The sequence below is a fragment of the Protopterus annectens genome, chromosome 5.part0, assembly GCF_019279795.1.
Source record: "Protopterus annectens isolate FY-2018-M chromosome 5.part0, PAN1.0, whole genome shotgun sequence".
Classification (NCBI taxonomy): domain Eukaryota; kingdom Metazoa; phylum Chordata; order Ceratodontiformes; family Protopteridae; genus Protopterus; species Protopterus annectens.
This window is the reverse complement of record NC_056735.1, coordinates 1779535246-1779549477: the sequence shown is the minus strand read 5'-3', so window position 1 is coordinate 1779549477 and position 14232 is coordinate 1779535246. Positions and strand designations below refer to the sequence as shown.

Genomic DNA, 14232 nt, shown 5'->3' with positions numbered 1-14232 from the left:
GTGGCTGAGCAAATCAGAGTAGAGTCATCAGCATATTGGATACAGCTGACTTTTGGGATGACAGTATAAAGGTCGTTAATGAAGATGGAGAACAGCAAGGGCCCTAGTATAGAGCCTTGTGGTACTCGAGGGTGTTAGGTAGAAGGTTAGAGAGTTTGTTCTGCCAGAGGACAGCCTGCTGTCGACCATTCAGGTAGGATTGAAACCATTGGAGGGCTCCAGTATCTAGACAGAATGTTTGCAGGGTGTGGATTAAAAGTTGGTGATCAACCATATCGAATGCCTTGGAAAGATCCAAAAAGAGGGCTGAGGATATATAATTATTGTTGCAATTATGGTTTATGGTGTTAGTAAAGGCTAGGAGGGCTGAAGTAGTGCTGTGATGAGGACGGAAGCCATGCTGAGTGTCTGCCATAAGGCGATTTTGGATTAGGTGGTGCATGAGTTGTTTATGAATACATTTTTCCATAATCTTTGCAAGTGGAGAGAGTATAGCTATTGGCCTATAATTGGAGAATTCAGTAGAGCTGCCTCCTTTGTGAAGTGGGATTACATAGGATATTTTCCAGATGGTGGGAATTTTAGCTTCTACTATGGTTCGATTGATTAGTATTGAGACGGGGTAAGCAATAGCATCAGCTGATTTTTGTAGGTACCGGCAGGAGTTCATCAGCAGAAAGTGTAGTGGGTTTTAATTTTTGATCAAGGTACGGATAAGTGAAGTGGCGACTGGTTGGTAGCTGAACGCAAGTAGGTTTCTAGGGGTGCTACTTTCAGGACCAGGGGAGCTAGGAGGTAGTTGGCTAGCTAGGGCTTGAATTGTCTCAGTAAAGAATTGGTTAAAACTATCAGAAACATCTTCAGGGGTTTTATCAATAGTAGCAGCAGGGATTGGGGTTGAAGTTTGTCCAGGATGTAGTAGATTATTTAAACCTGCCTAAAACTTCTGAGGGTTATTTTGATTTACTGTCTGTAAATTACAGTAGTATTGTTTTTTGTCTTGTAAAATTGATTTTTGGTTTCGTTCCTGGATTGCCTGTATTTAATGTGATCTTGAGGGTCTTTAGAAGAACGCCATAAAGCCCATGCTTTGTTTCTAAGGGTAATTTTGAGTTTAGACTCTATAGAAAGCCATGGTGCAGTTTTTGCCTTGGTTCTCTTTGAACGAACAGGTGCATGCAAATCAAGGATCTCAAGGAATTTGTTGTTAAAGTATGCTACTGCTTCCTCTAAGGGAGGTGTTTTAGAATAGACCAATTACATGAGTTTAGTTCTTGTTGGAATTTGGCAGGGTCAAAGTTTTTATTGTTTCTAACCTTTCTGAGTAAGGGTTGTTGGGAATTAATGGTTTTGTGCTTAATTACATATGTGAGAAGGTGATCGCTTAGGCCATTAAGGAGGGTACCAGAGGTGTACAGTTGGGGTGACTGTTTATGAGTACCCAGTCAAGTATACTTTCTTTTTGGTTGGGTTTACCTATCCTGGTAGGGGTGGATATGATTTGTGTAAATGCATGCAGGTTAATATGGGTGGTTGGGGATTCTAAGGAACAGGTGCCCCAGTCTATGTTAAAGTCTCCAAGTAGTAGGGTTTCTTGGGGGTAGTGACATGATAACCAGTGCAGGATATCTTCAAATGTAGATAAATTGTTACCTGGGGGAAATGTACATACAGATGATATTAATGCATTTATTTTTATTAAGTTGCAATTTGGTGGCAAGAATCTCAGAGTTATTAATCTGAGGAGGTTGTATTACATCTATGGTGACATTCAACTCAGATTTATAGAGTACAGCTACCCCACCCCCCTTCCTCGAAGCACGATCCAGCCTGTGTATGTTGTACCCAAGTGGTAACACTTCATTGTCTTTAGTGTTAGGTTTTAACCAGGTTTCAGATAAACAGAGAATCTCAGGGGAGTGGACATCCAGAAGAGCATGCAATTCATGTACCTTGTTATTAATGCTTCTAATATTGAGATGACAGACTAGGAGAGAGTTAGTTGCCCTATTAATTGTAGGTTTGTAGCTTAGATTACAAGTAGAGGGGGTATGTGTATCTGAAGTGAGTGGGCCAGGGTTGGGGTGAATATCACCACCAAGTATTAGGTTGAGTCTATACTTGGTGATGAACTTCAGGAATTTGTTTATTAGTTTGTGGTAGTGTTTGGATCTAGAGCTAATGTGCCTGGGGTTGAGATGTTGATAGACTGAACAAGATGTTGGATAGGATCTGGTACTGTAAGTATGGTTGAAGGTGGAAGGATTTACAGCTGGGGTGATAGTATGGCCTTTTGGGACCTGAAATCCCGTAAGAAACTGGTTTTCATACAAGGTAAGGAGGTATGGTGTGAACAAGAGGGGTAGTAAAGAGGAGTATATCATTATATGTGATTCAGCTAGTGAGTGAAGGAACTGTTTTACCTGATAATGCAACACCAGAAGATAGAGTGGTGAGGTAAAGGTACTGGAAGGGGGGATGGGAGAATGCCAGATGAAAGCTAATAGGTGCTATTAAATGTAGGTAGTAGAATAGGGGTGGGTGGAATTATCCCAGATGAAAGCAGATATGATCTAGAAAGTGGGGGAGTGGCTATAGTGCTATAAATTTAGAGGTACTGGGTGCGGGAGGGAATTGGGGGCAGGGAGAGGAGCGAAGAGAGCCCGAGCGTAGCAAGGGCGAACGTAGCGGGGCTATTGCAGTTTACAAGGTTTCCTAAAGTGTCCTAAAGCTATAAGGTAAGTATTACAGCTCTAATGTAAGAGTCAATTTACTGCAGTTACAGGGGAAGGAGGCAACCACTCAAGTAGAAACAAAGAGCCCTATGGCTGACCAATATGGTGACCTGCTTAATTACAAAGCACTGTAAGTGAAAGCTTAACAAATGCTTTTTTGTGTGTAACCTACTCTGTTTAAATGTTGAGAGAAACTGATTGCAGTCCTGTAGACACCGTTTTGTAGGGAAATGTAGAGTTCAACTAGGAAAAGGGAAAAGCAGAAATTCTAGGGTAAGCATAAAGACAACAACAGGCAGTTATTATATAATAATGCATTCAGAAAGGTTTGGTGGGGGGTTAAAGTAGCATACGTCAGAATGAACTAAGATTTATAGCTAAGAAACCTAAGCAAGAGAGCAATGCAGTAAATAAACACTTGCCAGATTTTAAAGATATACCAGAAAAACTAAATCAATTATTCACAATTGTACAGCTAGAAAATTGCCAGTAGGGGCACTTTTCCAGTAATCTGGATGGTGTAGGTAGACCAGGATGGGGACACCAGGCAGTGCTAGCGGGGGCGCTGTGGAGACCTTTTGCCTAGGGCAACAGTCCACCAAAGGCCAGTCCTGATGGTATTGAAGTGGCTGAAAAACACTGGAAATATAAGCCACAAAGCATCATAGAAAATGATGAAGTTTATATCACATGGTATCACCCATTGCCAACTGTTCAAAAGACAGATGGTAGAAAACCAAAAATAGTGGTCCAAGAAAAGAAGACAAAAGTAGCATTGATCATTGAAATTGCTACACCTAGTTACTACAGTGTCTTGCATACAGAGGGACACAAAGTCATAAAATATCAGGCTCTACAGGCAGAAATGAGAGCAATGTGGAAGAAAGATACCCAGACAGTTTCAATAGTAGTTGGAACAGCGGGTTTTATAAAAAAGAATTTACAATCGTATTTAGATATGTTACCAATCCATGTAACCTCATACCAATTGCAGAAGTGCTCATTACTAGGCACATTGCGAGTGCTGTGAAGAGCACTTTTGGTTGACATCAAAGATTGAAAAATACTAATCTCATGAACTTTAATCGCACTTTGACTTAGGAATGGGGCCCATTCCTGTCATAGTATTAGAAACCGAAAAGATTTGGAGAAATTAAAAAAAAATGTTCCACTAATCATCACAGCACAGTACAGAGTTTTCCACTCTGTCTTCCTATATACAGTCATGGAGGTCTGATTGTTCATTACTTCATCTAATGGCACAGTAGCAGGTAATTCCTGAACCATTACAGTACTGAGCGATTCACTTTCTTCCATTCTCTGTGTAATGGTTGCACTTACTGTCACAAACCAAAGCACTTTTCATGCTCCCCCTCTTCCTTCTCTATAGTGCACCATCCTGCTGCCAAATTATGGCCTGCCCATAGGAAAGAGTAGGGGAAGTTCTGACCTGCCCTGACCAAATTTCCCCTAGGCAGAATAAATACCACTTCGGGTCTCTCCCAAAAATGGACAGTAGGCCTAGTGGGACTAACCTAGTCAACAAAGGGTAAGTAAATAAAATAAATAATCTGGAATTAGTACAGTACTGAATTTAATTAATTCAGTGAAATGTATATTTACTGACAGTCCTCCATGTTGAGTGGATTCAATTGTTCTTAAGATCTACCTGTTTGAGTTAGCCTATTATTATTATTATTCTTTTTACACTTTTTGCCCCAACTGTCTGTCATCATACCCCTCCATGGTAACTCATCCCATTTGTTCCAATAACCAGGGAAGGCCCAACATTCGGATAGCTATCAGTAGTGGTTCAAAGTTTTCTGCTTAAGTTTTCCCCTTTCCTAATGGCATGCAGACTGTAGGGTGTGGTTAACCAATTATGTAGTGACATAATAAACATAATCTGGAATATATGATGAGTTTTACAATATGTTATGCATCTTGCTTTCATACTAATTCCATTTTCCTATTTATAGCATGTATTTTATCATGTTGTGTTTTACAGCAGATGGTTAAAGCTGTGAGGTGATAACAAGCTGCATCTTGTGGTCCATGATTTGATTCTCTCAACCTCTATTTAACAGTGAGTCTCTCAGCAAGTCACTTAACCAGGCAGTGCCTCCATTTGAGCCTGAATCTGAAAAAGGCCTATGTGTATCAATGTTCTCTCCTGGTTAGCAAATGAACAAACAAATATAATAATAATAATAGTAATAATAATAATAATAATAATAATAATAACAATAATTGTTGTGTCTTTCGGCTTTTCCCAGTTAAGGGTTGCCACAGCAGAACTCCGGTCCGCTAATGATTGGTAGTTGATTTTTACGTGCCGAGTTACCAGCCCTGATGCACAACCTTCAACGAAGGTACGCCCATTCACGCATGTCTCCACGCAGAAGACGCTCTAGCTGAGAATCGAACCGGACAGCGTCTTACTGTGAGGCGACAATAATTTAGTAAATTAAATGATCTGCTTTTATGTCTTTGTAACTTCTTTACCTTTTGTATATCTGCCTCATGTTTTTATGTTTGTGACGCACCTAGTTTTTAAGAATGTAAACTTGAAATATTTTTGTAAGATGTTTAAAAAATGGTTTGACACTTCAGTATCTTGACCAGAGCAATTACAATGGTCACCCTAGAAGCTGGGCTAATAGCCACCAAGAAAGGGTAACAGGCACAAAGCATTCAGCAGGGTGGAGGTTCTCTCTGAAGTCCAAACTGCCTAGTAATGGCTCTAACTGCTGCACACAGGGCATGCCAGTGACTTGGAGGACACTACTACCTCTTCTCACTTCTTACTTTGGAGATTTTCTTTAGCTAGCAGGGAGTGGATCATTTACAAGGTGCTAAATGACTCATGCAATGCATTTATTAGCCTATTATACCCTTCATTATTTAGTCAACGCTTGATTGGTGTATGTTGAGCATGATAATTGATCACATTCATTCCATGCTAATCATCAATGTCTACCTCATCATGCCTGTGCTGTGATTCCTTATTGCTGCCACAGCTGGTATAACTAAATCCTTGCTTGATGACAGATCTAATATTCCAGCATTCCGAGAACTGTCTTTAGTGTCTTTTATGTTCAGTATTGCATAGTGATATAATGTTGCATTATTTCTATGTGAATGAAATACCAGCACAATGGATGTGACATTGACCGAAAAATAATAATTCACATTATACAAATGACAGTGCTGATTTATATTATACTCACACACACACACACACACACACACACACACACACACACACACACACACACATACAAACACATCAACTGATCTTGCAAGAGGCACCCACATTAATTTATTATCAACTGTAATTTAACTATTGGTGTTCACAGCTTACAAAGGCAGGGGAAACAGTGGTATCTTCCAGGATGGCATATTCAGCACTAATGCTGAAGGTCCTCAAGGCCACCTAGGCAGCCATGGGCAGTACCTAGACATATGTATAATCCAAAAAGTGATACAACATACTAAACTCAACCAATGTGCAGTTCTGATATTGAAAACTGTTTCTGTCATTATTCATCCATGCTTTTTACATTTATATTACAAATGATAGAAAATATCTTAATTTGCATTAGAAAGTTTAAAATCCAGCCACAAAAATACAAAAGGATCCTGAAATACTTACTAAATGCATTTCAAAAGTATAATCCTTACTACTTTTGCAGTCTTTTGGCTAGCATCAAGTGTAGTACCTTTTAAACAATAGTGCAGACCGTAAGCACATGATCCGACCTGAACATGCCACAAACCATACCTAACAGGTAACTACATTTTAATCAACATATATCATCAATTGACAAAATGCTGATTAGCACAAACCAGTATCCCCAGTACTTGTATCAATAACCTCCACCACTTTTGTCTGATCTGGATATACCTTTCAAATTCTTTATTCAATAACTCTGGACAAAGTAAAAAAAAAATAGGAGGACGAGGTGCAAAATCAAGAATAATTTTTAAATATTGCCATAATTTACTTAAAAAGTTAGCAGAACAATGGGCTTTGCTTCAACATTGATTTTCTGAATGATAAGAAATATGAAACTCTGTCTGGCATCATTTATTGACTGTAATCCTTACTGGATACTAAAAAAAGTTGCAAAAGAGACAGAGCAAAGATATGAGCCAAAATTAGGGATGTACTGCAAAATCGGGGACATTTGAGAGGGTATGGCTTGGGATAAACTACAAAGGACATAAAAATATTGCTCCTATCACTTGGAATTTATGATACCAGCTTGCACAACAGGAATAGTACAGTAAGCAAAACTATTCACAGCTCTCAACTTCTTTGCTAAAGTATCAAGGACACAATAAAAAATAATGGAGGAGGCCAAGCAAATGCCCAAATAAGGGACATTTTTTTAACTATTACTATAATTCACTTAATAAATGAATAAAAAACACGTTTTGTATCAACATGCATTTTCTGAGCAATAGCAAGTTTGCACAAAAATAATGGAGAAACTAAAGACCAAAATCAGGACATTTTTTTAATATTAGTATAACTCGCTTAAAAAGTTAATACAATACCAAGTTTTGCATCAACATGAATTTTCCAAAGGATAAAAAGTATTAACATCTAATATCTTATGATTAACCAGGAAAAATAAGGCAAAACATGGGGCAAAATCAGAGATGTTCTGCAGAATTTTGGACAGTTGAGAGGCTAACTTGGCATTACTGACTGTCTGTAATCCTCTGAGATTTACCAGAAAAAAAAATACAAAAGGCAGAGCAAAATCAGAGACAGCTGAAAAGTAGGATTTTTAAATATACGTTTCAACTGTCCAGATTTACGCCTCAAATATTTGGTCTGCTCCTTAAAATTGTGATATTCTGGCAACTCACCGAGGACTGAAATAACGACATGACACATATTTGAGTTTCAAACTTCATATCTTTCTGAAAACGTATGCTAATGCAAAACCTGTTATTCTGCCAACTGCTCAAGTTTATAAGGGCAATATTTCAAAGGTGTCATATTTTTTGGGTCCTTGCTCGCTACCCCCCTTTATTTTGGCTTTGTCCAGATTTCTTGCGCTAATAGGTCGAGAGGAATGTTTTTAAAACAAGTACATAGTACTGCTAAGATTTACTTACCACATAGACACTGATCAAATAATTTCGAAGTTCGTCATTTTTCACCAGTTACACTGCTACATTACATTGAGTGAGATCAAGGATACATTCTGGAGGAACTATAACCTGAGTCATAACTACACTATCCCCTATGTACTCCCAGTACCATTTACCAGAGATTCTCCTTACAGGCAGAAAACATATACTTCCACAGGAAGTTACTGCCGTCTACAAAAACGTCTGGCTGATCATCAGCGTCCTTGGAAACAGGCCTAGCAACTCTTAAAGGGGCATGCCCAAACTAAGGCTGAGCTTTACGACAGTTTAGCCAATGCTACTGCGCCTCGTTCAATGCACTCATAATGTATTCAGGGTGTACGCACAGGCATACCGTGAACGACTTTGGAAGCATGGGATATGAGGAGCTTGATGCAGGAACCGCGGCGCGTGCGAGTCTTGTTTTGTAATAAGGATGTAGCGAAGCCTGAAAGGCTCAGTAAAGGCAAACACACTGAGTTCTGCACCTCTGAAGGGAAGCACGTACAGCAAGCAGACTGCAGTGTGATAGCGATCTCATTCTCATGAGTGGATAATCCGGCTACTGCGTATTTTTCTTGCTTGTCAGGGCGAACGGGTGCTTTGAAGAAACCGTTGTTCTGCTGTATTGTAGAGTGGGTCTGGCGTGAGTAGAAGCTGTGTAAATCCACTGGTGTATTACTCTCCTGAGAAGAGTACTTGAAGGTAATACTAATACTGCACATACTGGTGTATTTTAGGAAAGGAGTATACAACGTTGCAGTCTTTATTTTACTGTTCGGAAAAAATCAGACAATTTATATGGAAAGGGAGAGAGAGAGAGCAAAAACTGTGAACTAACAAAATTGGGAACGTCTCACAAAAATCAGGGTCATATGAGAATAGTACAATTTACTTCTTTCAGCATACCTCTCGAGTGTACTTCATTATGAGGAAAGTTCCTCATTTTAAGTTTTAAGTCCACGTTTCACATTGACAAGGTCTGTCACACACACTCATTTTAACTAATATGCATAGTATATAATACTAAACCTTATGGATTCATTAAAACAACTTTTTAAGTATAAAGTTATACATTTTAACCACCCTGCGAGCTTCCTAGCTGAAGTTGTAGGTAACTATTTCACATTTTATTTATTTGTACGGTATGAGACACATTTTGGAGATGGAGGGTTAAGAGCTACATCTTTCAGTGTGATGATAAACTAAGAAACTGCGGACGATGCTGAAAAATGATCGCTATCGGGGATGTAAAAAGAAACTTGAAAGATCTTTACAATTAACATACCTCAAATATTTTTCATACATTTGGAATTTTTATTGCAGTGTCTCGGATCACGGATGCATTCTATGAGCTTGTATGCTAGAACCTAGTTCAATTAATACTTATAGTTTCTACCCTGTGGCGTGCAACTATTGACATAATAACTGACCAATCTTTAAACTTAAATGATTTATTAATCTTGTGAAACGCCTGTGTCGAACATGTCATTGGAAAGGCAGACATGGAAATATGGGGGACCATATGCAGTTTAAATATTTTTTCGTGACAGTAAATATAAATAATTGGCCACCCCGCCCTTTCTGCATCCCATTCGTGTAAATGCCAAATGAATTACTGTTACTGAGCCTTTCTTAACCGTTGTCCTTGGTGCTGAAAAAGAATACTGAGGTCTGTGTCGGATTGCAGCAGTGATGTAAACTGTTTTAGACAGGAAAACATAAATCTGAAATGTATGCAAACAACCTAGAGATGGCTATTACTTAAATGTGTCTATATTATCACGAGTGTCTTTGCATGTTTTGTTTAATTAAAATTGAAGAGCTTGAAGGGAGACAGTCCCTACTTTCAGCTATGAACTGGGCACTGAGGAAATACTTTTTTACCTGAGAAATTATTTCCATGCATTACTAAACTCGTTTTCCAGAGGAATAGGAATGCTGTCTCTAGCTTCCAAATTGTGCTTATTCATAAACCACTGTTAGCAATTGTCTTCTTGTGATTTCTCCATTCATACCATACTGTAGCACTCTGAATATCACAGTTCAGCAGATTTTCCCAGGACCACTCAAAGAATGTGGGGGGGGGGGGGGGAGGTCGGGAACTCCGTCTTATTCTCTCATTGCTGTCTGGATACAGTTTGCATATGTTTTCTTAAGTCAGTGTGCTTTTCCTGAGTCCCCAAGTTTCTCCAACCTTTCAGAGAGAGACATGTCTTTAGTCTGACTAGCTGTTCTGCATTGACATTAGTTTTGTACTATGGAGCTTTACTTCCTTCAACCAAAATATTAGCTCAATGAAATATTTGTCTGTTTTAACAAAATAAAATAAATTAACCCAAATAAACAATTCAGAAGAGTGTTGGGCTACCAAATGGTAGTTCGTGTTCACTTTCAGACGCCTGCAAATAACTTATGGAGGCAGGGATTATATCAGGAAAAGATGCAGAAAAAAACTGCCTTCTCTTCAAATAGCCTGTTTTCCAAATGTATTTGGGCAGTAAAATTGCACCAGCAGTCATGTAACGTAAGACTAAGAATAGTTCATTACTTACAGTATTAAAGAAAGATGACAGAGGTGAGGCACATATAGAAAGTTATGCATACTTTAAAGGAGTCTGTTAAGTCCCAGTGAGCAAGTATCAGTTTTAAATAAAAACTGAGGTGTGTGAGAATAGAATGACATAATTTGAAGTCACATGGTGGACCCCTCAGAAGAGGCACAAATAAGACTTAAATAGATGATTTAAAATTGTATAATTCCTCAGATGAGGAGCTGAAAGCACAACTGGAAGTGGTCAAAACTTTGTCAGATGATATAAGAATGTCATTTGTTTTGATAAAAGTGCAAAAGCAACCTTTAAAGCAGGAAAGCTGCAGCACCAAGAAAGTATCAGTCTGGGATAAGAATGTGATCTAGACGAATGTGAGCAGGAGGGAATGTATAAATATTTGGGAATTGATTCTCCCTACCTGCTTCTTCTCTTCCCCCTCTCATTCCCTTCTATGTCTTCTACGTGTCTTACCTGTCACACCAAAATTATACTAAACTGTCATTTTCTGTATGTTTAGCACGTATGATCTTCTGAATGCATGTGATCTTAAATGTGCATTAATCCTATATAAACTACCATGTAAGAATGTCTGTACTGCAAAATGTTTGGCACTTTGTACACATTGTATAACTTGATTATATGCTCTTATGTGTATATATTTAATTGTGGTGCGTCACCACTGGACATTTTATATATAGAGCTGCACTGAAAATAATATTTGTAAAGCTGACATTTTGCATTTATCAAAAGAACATAAAAATAAAAATAAATGTGAGAAGCATACTATTGAACCCATGAATAAAACTGTAAAACTGAAGTATTATGATCCTGACTGGACAAAGGAGTGAGAAAGGCACAATACAAATCTTTTACAACAATGCTGTGCTAGTTCTTTCTGAATCATCATTATCATCATCAACCCCCTTTTCCCAATTTTCTATATGGGGTCATGGTGCTTATCTCAATTCAATACCATTCTCCTGCTGCCTTTGATATTCACATCTTAGCAGGACTTTGCACGTGCACTCCCTCTGTCTCTTTCCTGGACATCCTCATTTCTTCTTGGCTCTAATATCCTCTTGGTGTAAAACTGAATTTCAAAAGAATACTGCTGCATAGCAATGATATATTTTTTTTAGAGGAAAGTATATTAAAAGCTAAATCAAAATATGATCTACATGAAAATTACCAGACTAACAAAGTGCATGCAATGTATTCCCAACCCAGAACACTATACCACAGAGTTCAACACTGTGTAAAGATACTTCACACGTCTTGTATGCCACTGTCTATTTCATGAGTATATGTGAGAAAGACTGCCTAGTTTAAAACTTGACAAATTTAAATAGCAGGTAGGGATTTCTGTACTGTAGTAAGCAGTGCATACAGTGTTTTATTTGCACTAAATAAAGTAAGTGAGTACATTAAAGGCATATAAAGGTGTTATGATTCTGATCTCATTGTAATGAAAACTACATGTTTCTGACAATCTAAAACAGCAAACCTACAGGGATAAAGTGCACAACATTCAGCTAGGTCAGCCAATTATTCCACATCCCATTGCTATTCACTGAGATTATTCCATCACACATTGTCTGAGAAGGGAAAATACTGTACATTTAAGTCTCAGCTGTGTACATAGTGTCCCCATTCTGACATCTTAAACAAATAAACAACAATAATCCTATCTGATATTTTCTATGTCATTTATAAATTCTAGTTTACTCTGCTTAACACTCTGTGTCTGTCTGGTATGCCATTATAGTAGCACAGAAGCTGAGGCCTTGCTGATGTCACAGTCTGCATACACTTCATTCTCACTTAGCTGGAAGAATGGTGCACAGATATTAAGGACACAAGTAACTAGCCAGGTAGAATAAAACTAGCACCACCCCTCTAGTGTGAAGACTTTTCTTATGTAAGATGCACATATATGTAATTCTTTATTTATATGCTTACTAAGGAGTTACCTGGTCTGTAAACCTATATAGAAATGAGTCTGTCTAATTCAGCAGCTGGGTGCAGTGAACCTCCAAACTATTACTTTTTTGTAGTTGTTCTGTTTACTATGTACACAAATACAGCCTTCTTGCTAAATTGCATACATGGCTATCTGCTATTCATTCCCAACACACACAGAATTTACTGCACTGTTTTCCTCCTTTCATGTGCTTTGCTAAATTACAAATTGATATAGTGAAACTAATTCATTTCTTTAAAAAGGTTTATAGAGAGAAGAAGCAAATCCTCTTTAGGCCAGAAATGCCTTGCAGTTTTCACTCCAATTATTATATGTTTAGTGCAGCAATCAGGTTCAACAACACAAAGCCAAAAAAAAAAGGAGGAGAGGCATAACCAAGATGATGGCTTGAGTGCAGCAGAATATAGTTGAGTTGTACCATTAAAAAGTTTTAGATTGGAATTTACTTTTACATTGGATCCAGTCAGTGGTAGAAGTGAAGGAAAATATGAATTTTGTCTTGGGATCAAATTGTATTAGCCAAAAATTAATAATTAAAAATCCTGTTAGAATATATGTTGGCAGACCACTTGAAGGATGTCAGTTTCCAAAATTACTGGGCAAGCATCAATCTCTGCAAAGAAGGCTTTCCAGAACATATTGTCAACTATTGTGGGTAAAACTGGCTGGGCTTGTAAGGGCTGTTAAGCCATTAGCCTAGTAATCTCCTATGAATCTATATAATAGTTGTCCTTAAAATAGACAATATGGATAAAAAGGTAAATTATATACAACACAGTTGAAAAAAATACAGTTTGAACTTCTAAAAAGTATGATCCAACATCAAAATGTTCATATAGACAGTACAGAAACAAATTTAAATGCCATTGAGGGAAGACAGGGTAAGAAAGAAAACCACACTAAATGTTTGTGCAAACAAATGAACAGACTGCTGGATAAGGTAGATGACTTAGAAAACTAAGAGCCAAGAAATAATGTGAGAATAATCTGTGTGTCTGAGAAAATGGAAGGAGAAAATCTGGTTAACTTCCTCAATGGCCGTATTCCAAAGGAGAAAAACAAATTCACTGCTTTGAATTAAGTTGCACACCAAGTACCATAAATTAATCCCAATAAATGAAAACAAGGAGGCGACAAGACTGCAGAAAAAGTCCAAGTGTTTTATTGGCAAATAGTAAGGAAAATGTGAGCGTTTTCACGTAGCTCAACTATGCTTCATCAGACATCTGACTGGGATTTGTATTCCAAATGTGTTAAACCTTCAGGCCAGCTTCACATACTGCAGATAGAGCACATAAACATATCATAAAACCTCCAGCTAGGGAAGGAATCCTTTCCAGATATATAATTATCAAATACATCCCACGTCTGGATAAAGAGCTTATTATTTGAATTGCCTTGGCAAATCTTACCCTCTGAAAATTTGCAGTTCTGTCAAATGATTGGATAATGACTGCTCACAGAAAGCAATGGAAAAAAGCATGTCATGCTTACCTTTGGTAAAGTCCCTAAAGTGTTGTATTAAGTATCACATTTAACTTGCAATAACATTAAGAAGCTTTCTCATAGAAGACACAGGTTGTTTTAACTCATTAGAAGATGCCCCTTCCTTTGTTATATCTGAAAAAGAAAAAGAAAAACAACTATCTTCAAGAAGTTATGGACTGGAGCCATACAAGATTAAAGAGTCAAACAGAAGCCCTGGATGGAAGACTGTTTCTTCTAATAAAAAGCAGAATACAACTGCATAAAACCATCTGAATAATGACAATAGGTCCATGAATAGAAATCTATAGCAAAACTTCTACTGCCT

The 14232-nt window shown here is 37.9% G+C and overlaps 1 protein-coding gene across 2 annotated transcripts in view; it reads right to left on the bottom strand.

Annotated features, from left to right (window-relative positions):
* LRRC63 (leucine rich repeat containing 63) overlaps window positions 1–14022 on the bottom strand; it is a 739268-nt gene extending 725246 nt beyond the window's left edge. The window contains exon 1 of one of the 2 annotated variants that reach the window (XM_044071581.1): window positions 13914–14022. The gene's annotated coding sequence lies outside the window, so the exon portion shown is untranslated. Of the gene's footprint in view, window positions 1–7868; window positions 8113–13913 lie in introns of those variants that run through there. The other variant, XM_044071580.1, reaches the window with a different exon arrangement.
* Between the last annotated feature and the right edge of the window lie 210 nt (window positions 14023–14232).